Here is a 6,596-nt window from a genome sequence, read left to right as displayed (position 1 = left end):
ATTTTTCTCTAGCACTGAACACGCTTCATTTATGCCCTGTCCCGCTCTTCACATGTTGCCTCTTTTCCCATGTGAGTAGACATGAGGCGCCACATAAGTTAACGTGGTCCAGAGCACCATAATGTTTTGCCTTCTAAATTTAGCTTTATTAATCAGCATGTTGCGAGCCTTTAATAATAAACAAATAGATTTATGTTATAATTTTGTGAAATTATTCAGATGTCAACATCTCTGGCATGGATGAAAGACAATAAAATTACTAGTAGTCTAGTCTTTCTCACTTTAATGAAATATAAAAATGGTCCATTCAGACTTACATTTTCTAAATTTTCTCTCAGGGGCCACCCCTGAACCCCCATACAGTATCATTCCTCAGTCACAAGGGCTTCTATGCCCCTATAATTGGGTATCTGAATGTAATGAAATATGAAAATAATTTGAATGTAAAAATGATATAGTGTCATTATGCTTCAAAATGAACAGATGATCTTTTAACATTCATATCCAACTGCACTTGATTGATAAACAAAATAAAATAGTGTAATAGTTTAGTAGAAGATCCCCCAATGCAGTTTTGTATAGACTATTTTGACTGTTTAGGTTTTTTTTTTCTTCTTCTGCCAACTTGAAAATTCAAAAAAATGTGCAAATGTGAATGTATATAGTGATAAATATAAATATCAAATGATATGAAAAAGAATATTGTGATAATATTTTTGGCCATATCACCCAGCCCTAATTTAAATGTCTGCGAAAGTCAAATTTGGCAGTATACAATTGCAATCGAAATTATTCAATCCCCCCAAGACAGTAAGGATTTACAAAGGTAAGCTTTTCTGATGACCCAGAATTTTTAAACTTTACATCTATATCAGTTGAGTGACACATTCAAAGTCATAGTGTGAATAAATAGCAGGATTTTTTTTTTTTTAAATACAGCCATGTCATAATTATTCATCCCCTATTGCATGTAGCTGTTTCTTAAATATGTAAGACTACACAAGTAATTGTTTTAAAACAATATTAAGTCATCAATCTGCAATGACACATATTTAAGTTTTAAAATTTAAGTTTAGCATTGTAAGCAAAAATGTATTTCTATGCAAAAAATGCAATTAAAAATAAGCTGTCTCAAAAGCTAATAGAGGAGATTATTTCATTACACAAGAAAGGTCATGGCTAAAAGTACCTTCCAAGGCACTTCAATTTCCAATAGACAAAGTTGGCAGCACCATTCACACATATTTTAAATATGGTACAACAGCAACCTTCATGGGGTGTGGAAGAAAGCAAAACTTCACCAAGGGAAATGTTGACTTGAATATTCAAGAAGTAATCAGGAAAGACCTGTGGAGTCCTGGATGGTTTTATAGACGTATGACATTAAACTGAAAATGAGTTTTAGACCCATGGGTCAGCAGTACATCTGGAGTAAGATGACAAGGTAATGACAAGACTGACACCATCCCCGCAGTCAAGCATGGAGGTGGATCAGTCCTGTTATGGGGGTGTTTTGTGGCTGCAGGAAATGGCTATCCTGACTATGTGACTGACACCATGGATTCTTTAAGGAATCAGGCCATTTTGGCATGAAAAATGTGATGCCTTCAGTGTGTAAATTGAAGCTCGGATCATTGGACTTTCCAGCAAGACAATAACACCAAGGATACTTCCAAGTTGTCCAAAATCTGCTTCAGGGATAGGTCGTGGAATGTCCTTAAATGGCCATTCCTTCTGTCTTTGTTAATGAAATTTCAGTCCATCATTAAAATCCCATTGCAAACCTTTGTTGGGATTTCAAGGAAGCAGTGGCAGCACAGAAACCAAAGAATGTAAATGAGCTGGAAGCTTTTGCTCATGAGAAATGTGTAAGAGAGGTGTCCGAAGCCTGAGAACACTTACCTGAAACATTTATTTGCTGTTATTAAGGATAAAGGATGCTCCACAAATGATCGACTTGGGGGTTGAATATTTTTGACATGACATTTGTGGAGAGAATTAGTTATTTTTTATTTTAAAAATTGGGTAAACTGAACTCTTTGTTCTCAAAATCAATCAAAATGTGTATTAAAAACTTACTTTGACTGTTTACTGAGGTTTTAGTTGATGTGTTTTAATTCACATTTTGATAGCAACTGTATGTGCAGACCTCAGACCTGTATACACCTTTCCTGGGACTTTGCATGGATCAAAAGTTTTTTTTTAGATCATTTTACGGGTGTTTTTCCATTCACCACCATTGTTTTCTACCGCTAATGGTCACAAATATGACAGCTGCAGGGGAAAAGTGACGTCACTAAAACAGGTCAATAGCTGCAGGCCGGAGACCTCCAAAAGAGGGCAGAGTTACTCCAGCAGGGGGCGTGGTTACTCCAAAAGGGGGTTGCGCCAATTCCAAAAGGGTGTGTCTCCCAAAAATGAAAATTATCTTATCATTTACTCAACCTCATGCCATCCCAGATGTGTATGATTTTCTTTCTTCAGCAGAACACAAATGAAGATTTTTAGAAGAATATCTCCACTCTGTAGATCCATACAATGCAGGTCAATGGTGATCAGACCTTTGTAGCTCCAAAAATCACAAAGGAAGCATAAAAGTAATCCATATGACTCCAGTGGTTAAATCTATATCTTCAGAAGCGATATGATATATGATTGAGTAACAGATAAATATTTAAGTCCTTTTTAAACCTCTACTTTCACATTCACTTTTACATCTGAAATCCACATGTGGCGCCTGTTTAGTTTTACCTTCACATCTGAAAGTGGAAGTGGATATTTCAAGTAAAGAAAGGACTAACATTTTGATCTGTTTCTCTCCCACACCTATAATTCGCTTCTGTAGATATGGATTTAACCACTGGAGTCTAATGGATTACTTTTATGTTTCCTTTATGTGATTTTTAGAGCTGTAAATGTCTGATTTCGATTCACTTGCAAGGACCTACAGAGCTGAAATATTCTTCCAAAAATCTTTGTACACATCTGGGATGGCATGATGGTGAGTAAATAATGAGAGAATTTTCATTTTTGGGTGAACTTTCCCTTTAAGTTTAGGGATATAGGGGCTCCCTTTATCTTTAATTGTAGTTTGGAGCTCCCACCCCTTTTTGGAGTGCTCATGAGCACCCTTCTGAGCGACAAAATGTCAAATGGAACACCATACAGTCTCGTGGACTTCACAGAAATGCACGAATGAAAGCTACGAGACCGTAAGTCCACATCAAGTATGCCATTTGGGACATTGCCATTTACACCATTTATTTATTAAAAATCACGATGTGTGCGTGGGAAATTGCATACGCACATTTCAATGCCCATTTGTGTACACAACATTTATACATCAGACAAAAAGTAATTAACAAAAATTGTGAATATAAAGTCAAATAAATAATGAAAACCTCAGAGACGGATGTGAGACATTTAGAGTGCAGTTCAAGAGTCTACACTGAAAATATGGGATTTAAAATATAATCCTTGTAGTAATCAAAGTTTTAGGATTTAAAAAATTTAAAACAAAGAAATATTATGACATAAAAGTAATAAATGGATTATGCACTATTTCTAGGTGACTGATCAAAAATAGTCAGTTTGTGTCATTGAGCATGTTAAAGGCCTGGACTTCACAAAAATAAACTGCCACAAGCTTACAGCCCGACTGCGAGGCACACTTCACTGACCACTGCCTGCATATTCTTGGTTTTAGGATAGACTACACTGCGAATAAACTGCTGTCCACCGCAATCCAATCAAACCGCAAGTAACACATCTCTGACTGCTGCATGCATCACTTTTCTAAAAGTGGAATACATAGACAATAAATGACTGCCAACTAAAGCCTTTATCAGCTAAATAACAAAGGACACTGCATCTACGAGCACTTCCGCAGTCAATTTGGGGTGGACTTCAAAGACACTTAGTCTTTGATTAATTTTACAGTTCAATCTATATCCTTTAGATTTAAACATTGACCACTCATATCTTCTCAGTTTACTCAATTAATACATGCCTTGTAATGCACATACACAACTGATATTGGCATTACTGTATATCCATTCTGTATAGCCAGAGTGCGACTGGCTCCCCCAGCTGAGCCTGGTTTCTCCCAAGGTTTTTTTTTTTTTTTTTGTGCCATTAACTAACATCTTATGGAATTTGGGATTCCTTGCCACAGTCGCATTTGGCTTACTCACTGGGGGCCTAAAGACAATAATTTTTGACAAATGAGGATTTTAAGACATTACAGCATAATTTCCTATAAAGCTGCTTTGAAACGATGTGTATTTTGAAAAGTGCTATACAAATAAAAATTACTTGACTAAATTATATAAATAAAATTAATTAATAACTACTTGCTTGACAAACACTTTACAATGCCTAAAGGCAATCAAACCAACTCTAAACAAGTGCTTTTTAATTTGCTGACAAATTAGAAGTGTTCTTTTTTCATAACTTATTAAATATGTTTTTTTCTGTACACCATGCTGTCAAACATACGGTCAACACATTACACTGTGGAGACAGAGGCGTGGCCGAGCACTGTGTGTGCATGGGGACGTTCATGAATATCCCTTAGTGCCCGTGGCTGTTCAATTTCAGGGGCAAAAATATAGAGAAAGGTGGCGGTTAGTCCTCGTCTCACTCATCCGCTTCCTTTGATCGACGTCCCCTTTGAAAGAATTGGTATGGACCTCGTTGGGCCATTAAAGTGGACGGCACGCGGACATCGCTTTGTGTTGGTTCTGGTGGACTACGCAATGTGATATCCAGAAGCACTGCCTCTATGCAAAATTTAATCACTAAACATTGGACCTTAACACTTAATTTACAAATTTAAAACCATGACTTGCACTGCGCATAAATAACTAATATTGCCATTATATTCATGTTGTTTAACCAGAGGGGAACTGGCCCTCACAGTGAGCCTGGTTTCTCTCAAGGTTTTTTTTCTCAATTAACCAACATCTTATGGAGTTTTGTGTTCATTGCCGCAGTCGCCTTCAGCTTGCTCACAGGGGTTCTAAATACAATTATTATATAATTATTTAATTTCTATACACAATTTACAGTCCTATTTAATCAAACTACACAATGATCACTCTAAGTCTTTATAGATATTACAGTTTCATTTTTTGTTAATGCATGATTTCCTGTAAAGCTGCTTTGAAATGATGTTGAAAATGTTGTGAAAAGCGCTATATAAATAAAAATTATTTGACTTGACTTGACACGTAGTGTTGCGGAGGCACTCTTCAGAATCATCTCCCGAGTGGGGATTCTGAAGAAAATCCTCACTGATTAAGGTACTACTTTCATGTCACGTACACTATGCGAGCTGTATTAATTATTGGGTATTAAATTGATTTGGACAAGTGTATACCATCCGCAAACAGACGGCTTGGTCGAATGGTTTAATCAAACCCTGAAAAACATGATTCGTAAATTCGTGCACGAAGATGCTTGGAATTGGGATAAGTGGCTTGAACCCCTGTTATTCGCAGTGCGAGAGGTCCCGCAAGCCTCCATGGGGTTCTCCCCGTTTGATTTGTTGTATGGGCATAAGCCTTGCGGTGTCTTAGACATCGTGAGGAAAAATTGTGAGGAGGGACCTTGAAACAGCAAAAACGAATTCAATACGTTCTTGACCTGAGAGCAAAACTCAACACATTGGGGCAGCAGTATGCAGTCATCCCTACCGTTTACACGGACACACAAAAAAAAAGAGTGTGGGAGGAAACGAGGGCTATGCTTGATATGGGGGTAATTGAAGAATTCCACTAAGACTAAGTCTTAGTCCCTTAGAGTGAAGAGTCAGTCTGGTTTTATGTGGATTATAGAAAAGTGAACGTGGTGTCTAAATTTGATGCATACCCAATGCCAAGCATTGACAAACTGCTCGATCGGTTGGGTGCAGCTCGTTTTTACTCGACACTGGATTTAACAAAGGGATACTGGCAGATTCCCTTGACTCCCATGTCCTGAGAAAAAACTGCTTTTTCCACTTGGCTTACACCAATTCATTACTCTTCCATTTGGTTTGTTTGGGGCCTCAGCGACGTTTCAGCAGCTCATGGACAAAGTCCTTCTCCCACATGCCACATATGCTGCTGCTGCCTATCTGGATGATATCGTCATCTATAGCAACGATTGGCAGCGGCACATCCAGCATTTGAGGGCTGTCGCTGAGGTGGGTGGGACTCACGGCAATTCTGAAGTGTGCAATTGGGTGGGTGGAAGTATGGTATCTGGGCTTCCACTTGGGTGACGGACAAGTGCATCCCCAAATTGATAAGACAGCAGCCATTGCAGCTTGTCTGAGGCCCAAGTCCAAAAAGGGGGCGAGACAGTTCCTGGGGTTGGCTGGCTATTATCGGAGGTTTGTACCCAATTATTCAGACGTCACCAGCCCGCTGACTGATCTCACTAAAAAGGGAGCGCCAAACCCGGTCCAGAGGACGGAGCCGTGCCAACAGTTTTTTTTACAAGTAAATGTCTCACTCTGTGGCGGTCCACTGTTGCATTCCCCTGTTTGTCTGTTTGGGGGGTTTGTGGAGGCAGAGGTGTGGCCGATCACCATGCTGTGGAGAGTGAAGCAG

The sequence above is a fragment of the Myxocyprinus asiaticus genome, chromosome 24, assembly GCF_019703515.2.
Source record: "Myxocyprinus asiaticus isolate MX2 ecotype Aquarium Trade chromosome 24, UBuf_Myxa_2, whole genome shotgun sequence".
In the NCBI taxonomy this organism is placed as follows: Eukaryota; Metazoa; Chordata; class Actinopteri; order Cypriniformes; family Catostomidae; genus Myxocyprinus; species Myxocyprinus asiaticus.
This window is presented reverse-complemented; position numbering follows the sequence as displayed.